Below are 11232 nucleotides of genomic sequence, written 5' to 3' on the forward strand. Positions count from 1 at the left end.
ACATAAATGTATGGTTTGAAGTTAGATATTTCTTTTTAAATAAAATGATAAGTAGGCTAAATTAAAAAAAAATTATGACTGTACGTAATCAGTTCGAACTTATTGTATAATTTATTTATATTTTATTGCCATTTAATTTGTAATATTTTTTATTCTTTAGTGAATAATAAAAAATATCCATTCATACATATACATTTTCAAGCTAAACTATTTCCAACTCCTCTTGATTGGTGAGACACATAGCTTGTGTGAACGTCTGATATATCGCTGATGCAGGCTGAAGCAATTATTTAAACTTATATGTGAAACCAGGAAGATACAAAATAAAAGTTTTACTTAAGATCAAATATAAATAAATTAAAGTAGTGAAAACAAACATTACACTAATTAATTCATATGCGAAATTATGGTTAGAGAGAGACAAGATGTGGCACACAATATAGTGTTGATGTGTTCGACAACTTGCTCTGATGCAGATAATGGATAATAAAATGAACAGTGCGTAAAGTAAAGGACGTACACAATATGTTCATCCAGTTCGGTGCAACGTCACATACATATGGAGCCTCTCAGTCAGTGAAAAAGATTTTACTATCAAGTAGTCTATAGTACAAACAATGGACTTATATGAAAAACACCGGAATCAATGTCCTAGAACTAATACAACAAGTGATTACCAAATCAGAGACTCCCTTGAATTTGAGACCGTTCTCAATTACCTTCTTTAAGCACGCTCCGATGCTTGGTCAACTTCAATATCAACGTACGTGAAGAATTCAATCACGCAATCACAAAACCCAATCTCACAGACACTCAGACTTATGCAATAGTGTTTGGAGAATTACACCGCTTTTATAGCAGTCATACAAGTCTAGAAATCAATCTAGGGTTTCCTTACCTATAAACGCGCACTACAACATTTACAACATTTACCGACGATTTTATTCGTCGGTAATAACCCTAAAATCGTCGCTAAATGTATTTAGCGACGATATTAGCGACGATAAAAATCGTCGCTAATTCGCCGTGCCTAAATATATTTAGCGACGATTTAATCGTCGGTAAATATTTAGCGACGATAAAATCGTCCGTAAATGTTGTGACCAGAAGTTTATTTTCAATTTGAAACGGACAATTAGCGACGAATTTGTCGTCGCTAATTACCGCGGGAAAAAATCCCGCGTGAATTAGCGACGACAAAGTCGTCGCTAAATGTTGTGACGAGAAGTTTTTTTCGTTGTGAAACAGAGTTTTAGCGACGACTTTGTCGTCGCTAATTCACGCGGGAATTTTTCCCGCGGTAATTAGCGACGACAAAATCGTCGCTAAAACGTTGTGTGAATGATATTTAGCGACGATTTTATCGTCGCTAATTATTATTATTATAATTTTTTTTTCGTCGTTAATTATTTATTTTTTACGGTTTTTTGGTTGTGAAATTCTAAAATGAAAAATCACTAAATTATATTATCCAAATCAACAACTATATAAAATCTGGTTACGTACGTTTTCGGTTATCGAGAAATATGTAAATAATAAATACACAAAACAACTAATAAACCACTAGTCGCGACGTTTGCTTTGTCGTCCCGCCACTCGTTTTCCCCCTCCTCGACGAGAAACGCTCTTCTGCTGGCGCTGAAGTTCTGCAGGCTGCGGCGTCGGAGTAGACTGACTTGGTCCGCCGGGCGTCGTCTACTGGCTGGCGTCGGGAGTCCTTTGCTGGCCGCCCGTCGGAGTGCGGACGTCGGGCGTCGGAGTGTGGACGTCGGCCGTCGGAGTCTGCTGGCTGTGGGATGACGGAGCCTGCTGCGAACTCTGCGGAAATTGGGACATGAACGAGCTAAGGTTGAGGCCGGGCACCTGACTCTGTATTGTCTCGGCGAACGCGGCGAGGGTCGATGCCAACACCTCCTGTGAGACATATCCTGGTTGCGACGTCCCAGCCTCCGAACCGTAGACTTCGGCGACTTCAGCCGCCATCCGTGCTCCCTGTGACACCAAACGTCCGACGCCGGTCAAGTGATCAGTCCGCGAACCCATAATATCGCGGATCGCCTGCTGCTCTAGAACGGAAATATCAACGTCCGCTCCTTGGTGCTCAGCCTCCGCTCGCAACGTGTTGAACCTAGCGACCAGTCGATCCTGATATAATTAACTAGTTAGTATATATTAATCGAAAAATAAGAAAAATAAATGTAAACTTACATAACGTGCGGAGGCTTCAGGAGTCAGCCATTCAGACTTGTCGGACTGATGTTGGCGCTTGTAGTTCGCAAACAAGCTCTCGAATGCGCCTGTCTCGACGCTCTTCTGCATGTAAACAAAACTTCAAGTGTTAGATAATTTTAACGATTTGATGTATCATATAAACATAAAACTTACGTTTTTCATGCGGTGGGTCGAAAACCCAATCGTCCCCTGTCGAGTCTTCGTCTTCTTCTTCGCGCGATTCGCCTTATTCTTCGCTTGTATAGCCTGTTGTAATATAAGTAAACGTACACGTAAATAACAAATCGTTTAATAAACATTCGAGTAACGTATATGATTCGATATTACCTTAAATTCATCGCTCGTATATCGTTGTATCAGCGTCTCCCATTCGGTGTCGAGCTTAACGGTCTTCGGTTTCAGCGACCGCGCCACCTGTACGCTGCTCTTGCAGTCGATGTCGAACCACGACCGCAATGTATGCCTCCAATCGCGAAGACGAGTCTTCGCGTCTCGAATGATTGCCGCATCGACAATCGCCTTCTTCTTCCCGGTTGCATCACCATCGACTCGAATGTCGTACTTGTCTCGAATCGCTGCTCGGATCTCGGCCTCCTTCGCCGGCCCCACGTTCGCATTCGTCCACCTTGGGACCGTAGGCGAGATCTTGTCTCGGACGACCAACCCGAGCGTGTTCGCGAACGTCGCGAGATCCGGATCCATCTCGCGCTCTGGCTGCAAGAACGACTGAAAGTCCTCGTTATAAATAACGACTTCCTTCACCCCGGGGCGCCGTGCACGCTCAGATCGAAGCCCGACCGTCGGCCCACGCACGGCCGGTTCGATATCCTCGTCTTCTTCTTCGACGCCATCACGTACGGGCGCCGACTGGCAATAATTCGGGAGACGGGCTAAGAAGTCATCCCCGCCTCCGCTGCCTCCAGCTCCTGTAGCGGCAGCCATCTGAAATTAAAAAAAAAAATTATTTGGTTATGCATTCTTAATGATTTAAATCAGTTAATTTAGTAAGTAAATGAAAAACGTTATATACTATCAATCATCGTCGTCTGACAAATCATCTTCTTCCATCAAATCTTCGTCCTCAGTTTCTTCATCATCGATAAACTCTTCTTCTTCAATATTCTCCAACAAGTTCACTGCGTCGTTGCTCACGGGCTCTGGTATCGCAGACTGATGACGCGTTGACAGTGAATCTAAATCTAACGGTTCTACTGACAACTGAACTGAAGACGAAGATTGACCAAGAATGAGGTCAATATCAGGAAGATCCCACACATTTCGATGATTACACTCTTCGACGATTCGCCAATCAGGACCATTCAAGTTATCTTCCAAGTAGAAAACTTGTTTCGCTTGAGTTGCCAAAATAAATGGCTCGTCTTTGTACCATTCTTTTGCCACATACACGCTTGTCAAGTTATTGTCGTTGCGTGTCCTTTTCCTCGGATCTTGATCACCGAACCAACAACATTGAAATAAGACGACGCGACAATTGTTCTGATACGTCAAGACAATGACGTTTTCTACTTGACCGTAGAAGTCGTGACCTCCTTCACTTGGTACACATACCCCGCTATTCTGAGTTGTTCTTCTGCTATCACGTTGACGAGAGATAAATTTAACCCCGTTCACTACACAACACGGATACGTCTGTGGTGCGAAATGTGGTCCCAATGCCAATGCATATAATTCGGAGGTAACGGATAATCCGTCTTGGCTCATGCGAAATACCTACATACAACCATTAACGAGTCGGTTAGTAATTATCTCATATTTTTTGAGTTTGGTAGTGAAATACCTTTTCCCAAAACCACTTTGGGAAGTCAAGTCGATGCGCTTCTTCAACATCTGGCCGACCTTCTAATTCCATGAGATCTATGTGTTCACTGAAATAAAATTCATGTTCATTTAATACATCACTTCGTATAAATATAATTCAAGTTCATTTATTTCACTCATTTACCTCATGAAATCGTCAATTTCGGGACAATTTCGTAAAATGTACCACTCAGCGAGCAATCGTATATTCTCATCTAAGCGTATCGTGGTCATCTTCCCGTAAGGCCGACAACTTGATGACTGAAACACCGATAACTCCCGTCGACACCTTCGAAGTTAGACGCGACGTCTGTTCGTTGGGGCATGTTGAAACGATTCTCAACGCCTTCTAGATACCTTGAGCAGAATGTCAATGCTTCATCTACAACATAGGCTTCGGCAATTGAACCCTCTGGTCTAGCTCGATTACGCACAAAGTTCTTGAGCGTTCCAAGGTATCTCTCAAATGGGTACATCCACCGCATATGAACTGGACCTCCGTTAATTGCCTCCTCCGGTAGATGCATTACCAAATGAACCATGATTGTGAAGAAATCAGGCGGGAAAATTCGTTCCAACTTACACAATATAAGCTTCACATCCTCTTGCGCCTTCTCAATGTCTGAAATTACCAGCGTTCTAGAGCAAATAAGTCTGAAGAAGTTGCAGAGCTCTATTATGGCATCTCGAATTGTTCGCTCCAGAAAAGGACGAATAGCAGGAGCCAATAGGCGCTGCATAATCACGTGACAATCGTGAGACTTCAAACCCGTCAACCTCCCATCCGCGGTAACATTCTTCTTCAAATTCCCCGCAAAACCATCGGGAAATCTGACATATCTCAAGAACTCAGTAAACCGCTTCCGTTCTGAAGGTGTCAGAGTGTATGACGAAGGCGGTTTCATCCATCTATCTCCTTCTTGGTATAAATGAAGCTCGTGCCTTATGTTCCAGTCCGCCAAAGTCAACCGCGCCTTATCTGTGTCTTTCGTCTTCCCCTCGATGTTCAGCAAGGTACCCAGAAGATTGTCGCATACATTCTTTTCTATATGCATTACATCGAGGTTATGCTTCAGCGTAAGACTCGACCAATACGGCAACTCGAAGAAAATACTTTTCTTTGTCCAATTCAGCTCACTCGCATCGCGCTTTCGTTTCTTCCCGCCGAAGTCAGGGTGCTTCCCCGGGGTTGCATCTCCCACTAATCGCAGTTGTCGAAGTATATCGCTCGCTGATTTTCTCACTGGTGGTGGTCGTTTCTCATTTCGTACCTTGTACAGTTTGCTCTTCCTCATCGGGTGTAACAACGGCAAGAATCGACGATGATCGCAGTAAACAATCTTGTTTCGAGACTTGAAAGATGGTGTGTCGTTGTTACACGTCGGACAAGCAAGGTACCCTTGACCACTCCATCCCGACAAACTGCTTCTCGCTGGAAAATCATTCACCGTCCATAGAAGTACGGAAAACAACCTGAATAGCTCACCGGTCGAACCATCTCTCAACACAACACCGGTTTCCCACAATTCCTTCAGCTCATCAATCAGCGGTCGTAAGAAAACATCCATGTCGTTACCCGGCGCACTACGACCTGGTATAAGCAATGTTAACATCAAGTACGATGTTTTCATGCACAACCACGGCGGTAAATTGTACGCAGTCAAGACTACCGGCCACATACTGTACGATAAACTCATGTCACCAAATGGGTTGAAACCATCGGCGGCAAGTCCAAGTCGGACGTTCCTCGGTTCTGCCGCAAACATGGGATATTTTCGGTCGATCTCCTTCCACGTTCCTCCGTCAGCAGGATGTCGCAGTACACCATCCTCTTTAATGCGTTCATTCTCGTGCCACTGCATCTCTAGAGATGTGTGCCGACTCGCGTACAGTCGCTTAAGTCGATCTTTCAGTGGAAAGTAGCGCAACACTTTATGCGCTACTTTTTTTCCACCGTCTTTCATCAGCCACCGACTCTCATTACAAACTGGACACTCGTCTAGATTGGCGTTGTCCTTCCAAAACAACGCGCAATCGTGTTTGCAAACGTGAATCGACTCGTAACCCATACCAAATCGACGCAATTTCGCCTTTGCTTCATAATGTGACTCTGGAATCGTGTTGTCGATCGAATGAGATTTTTTCAGTACTTTCAGAAGCTGATCAAACGACTTATTCGTCCACTTGTTCATCACTTTCAAATGCATCAACGTGACAACAAATGAGAGTGACGAATACTCCGTACAACCAGGCCATAATTCTGTGTTCAGGTCGCTGAAAAGGTCATCGAACTGTCCACTCTGGTATTCTGCATTCGGGTCAATACTGTCATCGTCACCGTCTACGTCGTTGTGATCTAAGATATCGTGTACAACATCAAACATCCCTCCTCCTCTGTACTCCGTCTGATACTGCATTACGTCATCTTCTTCCTCCCCGTGAAAGTTCCACCTCGTGTAATTCCTCTTAAATCCTCTGATAAAGAGATGATTCTCTATATCAGGAATTTTTTGCATCAACACGTTGTTACACCTCTTGCATGGACACTTAACTCGTCCTTCGACATTTACGTGTTGTCGGGCCATTGCCATGAACTCTGTCATGCCAGCCGCAAACTCAACGCTTAAACGTTGGTCCTCGATTATCCAATTCCTATTTGGATAACTCATTTTACCTATAGATTGAACATTTCAAAATTTAGTAGTTTTCGGATTTTATTTTATAATTTCACGATCGATCCTACCGAAATTTCGACAGAACCTCCCCTATAAACTTAACAACCCGGCATGAAGCGTTTAACTAAAACCTGCATAGAAACATCCTAAAACTAACAATAAATCCAACCTCAGTGGTTCGATTATTAAAATTCATAATCCATCACATTTTTAATCATTTCTAACAACAATTAAATACAATTCCATTTAATTTACATAAACTAACTAATTGTTTTTACATAATTTTACCAAATATAAAATTTATAACAAATATATAATTCATTTATAATTTATAAAATTTATAACAAATATTTATAATTCATTTATAATTTATAAAATTTATATTTGGTATAACAAATATATAATTCTAAAAATATAAATTATAACAAATTTCTAAACTAAAAATATATAATTCATTTATAACTAATTTATACTTATATAATTCATTTATAACTAAAATTATAACTAAAAAATATATAACAAACATTTATAACTAAAATTATATAATTCATTTATAACTAATTTATAACAAATATATAACTAAAGTTTATAACTAATTTATACTTATATAATTCATTTATAACTAAAATTATAACTAAAAAATATATAACAAACATTTATAACTAAAATTATATAATTCATTTATAACTAATTTATAACAAATATATAACTAAAGTTTATAATCCTATAACTAATTAAAATAAATTTATAACTAAAGTTTATAATCCTATATATATTAATCATATACAACTAATATATAACTAATATATACATAAATTTATAACTAATATATATTAATCCTATAACTAACTAACTAATATATATATATATATATATATATATATATATAGTTTTTTTTAAAAAAAACTTACCGATCAAGATCAAGAGGAGCGCGCGCGGCCAGAGAAGGGGAGCGGCGTCGGCGTCGGTGGTGGAGCGGCGTCGGCGTCGGCGGCGGAGCGGCGGAGGATGAGCTGTAATGGGAGAGAGAGGGACTTTAGGAGAGAGATGTGAGGAGAGAGAGAGAAGTAGTGAGGAGAGAGACTTACTGGCGAGGCACACGGCGGAGGAGCGTCGGCGACACACGGCGGACGAGGCACAGACCGGAGGAGGGAGAAAGTAGAGAGAGAAAGTAGAATTTAGGGTTTCTGAGCGAATGGGGAAGCTGGGTCGCGTTTCTGGTATTTAAAGACCTTTACCGACGATTTTTTCGTCGCTAAATGATTTCGGTTCGTCGCTAAATGAACTTACGTGAACCAGACATTTAGCGACGATGAAATCGTCGCTATTGGTAAATTTCATACATTTAGCGACGATTTTATCGTCGCTAAATCATTTCGTTTTAATTTAATGGGAGGGATTTTTCCCTCTTTAAAATTCGTCATAAATTGGATGCCCTTTAGCGACGATTCTGTCGTCGCTAATTGTATAGCGACGATAAAACAATCTTTAGCGACGATTTTATCGTCGCTAAATGTTTTCGTCTTAATTAAATTGGAGGGATTTTTCCCTCTTTAAAATTCGAAATTAATTCAACATCTTTAGCGACGAATTTGTCGTCGCTAAATGAATTCAGAAATAATTAGCGACGAATCTATCGTCGCTAATTATTTTCCCGCGAACTTAGCGACGACAAAAAAGAATTAGCGACGATTAAGTCGTCGCTAATTATCTTTGCCGCCAAACTTCAATATTTTTCGCACCAAAGAATTAGCAACGATTTTATCGTCGCTAAAAGGGTTATTAGCGACGATTTATTAGCGACGACTTAATCGTCGCTAATAGGTTCGTCGCTAAATGTGGTATTTCTTGTAGTGGCGTGAACATCATCAAGGAAAGTCTTCAGCAATAAGTTCTGGCAGAAAAGAAAAATTAGAACTACAATATGCGCACAAAGAGAAAGATGTCTCTACAAATACTGAAGCATGTTGTCCGACATCTTTCCTTAACAACTTGCAGTAAAAATAAGCCAAAACAAAATAAATTACAAATAGACTACCTCTCCCCTTGAATGCCTAAAAAACATACCAAAGGCAAGGATAAATCAAAACAAGGGAAGGCAAATATCTGAATAAGCACACGAGAACTAAAGCAAACAGCAGACAATCACCACAATCAACATAGTCTGAATACACATACCGAAGATGAGAGCAGAGACTGATCACAAAGAGAATCCAATGAGTGTATCAACTAGAACATAAACAACTAAAGGGGACCAAATATTCAGATAGTACATGCTAAATAAAGAGACTCTAGAAAGTAGGGGTTCCGACATAACTTTCATCATCTTCATCTTCATCTTCCTCTTCACCACTATCAGTCACATCTTCTTCCCCGTTCTCATCTTCATCTTCATTCTCTTCATCTTTTGGAGCAGGCTGAGCAGTCTGTGCCGGCTATGAGGTAGAAGCAACATCAGTACAAGGTCGATGGGTCATCACCTTAATAATACCCTCACAAACAGCTTTCTGGTGAGTAGATGTCGCAATGATCTCCTTGAGAGAAGTGACTTCCTGAAAAAAAAGCCTTGAGAATTTCAATGTGCACAGTCTCAGAAACAATAACAACCTTCAAAGTTTTACCAGTGGCGACATATGTCGCGACAGAAGGCCTGCCAAGATCACGAGCATGTTTTCCTTCAAATAGCTTGTGACTGAAAGTCAGTTCACTCGGACCCTTTCCAACAACATCATCAGTATGCAAGAGGTCCTTCTTTTGAGCCAAAAGAATCCCAAATATCAAGGAGGGGAAGCCAATGGGAAGCTTCACAACAAAAGACTTGGCATGTTTGACCAAGTGCTAAAAAACAAACACTCCAAAATCAAATGAAGCTCGCGTACCTATCTGATAGATGAGACAGGCCAAGTCAGCCTTGATGCTATAGCCATGAGAGGAAGGGGTGCAATTGGCAATACCAATCCTATACAGTATGGAGTACTTGGCAGAGAGATCAAAAGAAGGTCGGGAATCTTTCTTCGGCCAAGTCTTCTTATCGTCATTTGAGAGCTCTTTAGCCACAACATCCATGGAAGGGAGACGATCAACATTAAAAATCTTCCCACGACCAAAGAAGTCGTTGATCACTGATGGAAAGACATCAAAGGGGAGATTGTTAGGAATATTGCCTACTTGAAGATAATAAACATGAATGATTACTAAATTAGATAAGAAATTTATTTTATTAGCATCATATGATTAGTGGGTTGAGTTCTGAAATCAGAATCAATAACAACTATCTTCCATAGCCTCCGTATTAAACTGTGCTAGGTACCTGAGTTCGGGTGGTGAGCTAAAACATGGTCGAAGACTGATACACGCCTGGAAGGCTGTATCGAAATTCATATATGTGGGACACGATTGAATGATGATCGCTTTTTGTGAGCATTCTACACTTTTGGTAAGTGTACGACCCGGACAGACTTTGGTTGTAGATGTGTCGTTTACGTACCGTTACGATGCACTAACCGGGGTCTCTTATGATGGTCACCGTGAGACTTGATCTAAATCCTGAAGTGATCTTGAACTTCTCGTTCATATCGCCGGGTTCTTTGACTCATTTCGTTAAAGGCTACTGAGCCGCTGATTAAACTTATATCTTGGGAATTCGAAATGTGATATGAAAAAAATGGTTGACAGATACGGAATCCAGCCTTCCTGAAAGAAGGGTAATGTTCACTCACCTAAGGGTTCATTCTAGAACCGATAGATTGCTAGCACTTTCGAAGTAAGTAACGTTAGGAAGAATCTTGCGCTGGGGAATCAACGGTGCTTAGGGTATATATGTATCAATAAAGGTATAACATAATAATTGACATTTCTCGATACGGGTTGAACCTGGAGGATCTTGATCACAAATTGACTAGATAAGTGGACACTCGTCACAATGAGTAAATATAATTCTAGTATAAAAGATAGTTCAATCTTGGATTACATGGTTTAGTGTTTGACCAAGATTAGACGAATCGATGGAAAAAAGGACTTTTTCGTTTTTTTATCGGATTTATTAAGTTTCTATAACTAGGTCCATAGTCCCCGATTCGTCTCTGATAAAGACGGATAAGAACTCTCTGGTAATAATGAATATTATTATTACAATCTTAGTGCTGTAAATTGTTTAGCAGCATTCATTCGAAAATTTGTCTATTTGCCAAATTAAATATTTAATGTGGAATTAATTATTTATTGTTAGATCAAGTAAATAATTAATTGAATTTTAAGTTGGGCCTTATGGACACTGTAAAATTCGAAATTCCTAGGCCCAGTACAAGTCTAAGTAGGCACCTACTATGGGTATTAATTACCCAATATTCTCTCTTTAATTAGTTGCTAGATTTGTGAAAAAGAAATCATGTATCTAATTAAATAAGAAAGAGATTAATAATGGTTGAAATATTCTCTCTCCATTAAATATGGAAATAAGATATTGTCTTTTATTGTCTCTCATAATTAATTTCATAATATCTAAGAG

Source organism: Urtica dioica, chromosome 5 (assembly GCF_054948205.1).
Source record: "Urtica dioica subsp. dioica isolate 48M chromosome 5, U.dioica_male_clone48M_v1_H2, whole genome shotgun sequence".
Lineage (NCBI taxonomy): Eukaryota > Viridiplantae > Streptophyta > Magnoliopsida > Rosales > Urticaceae > Urtica > Urtica dioica.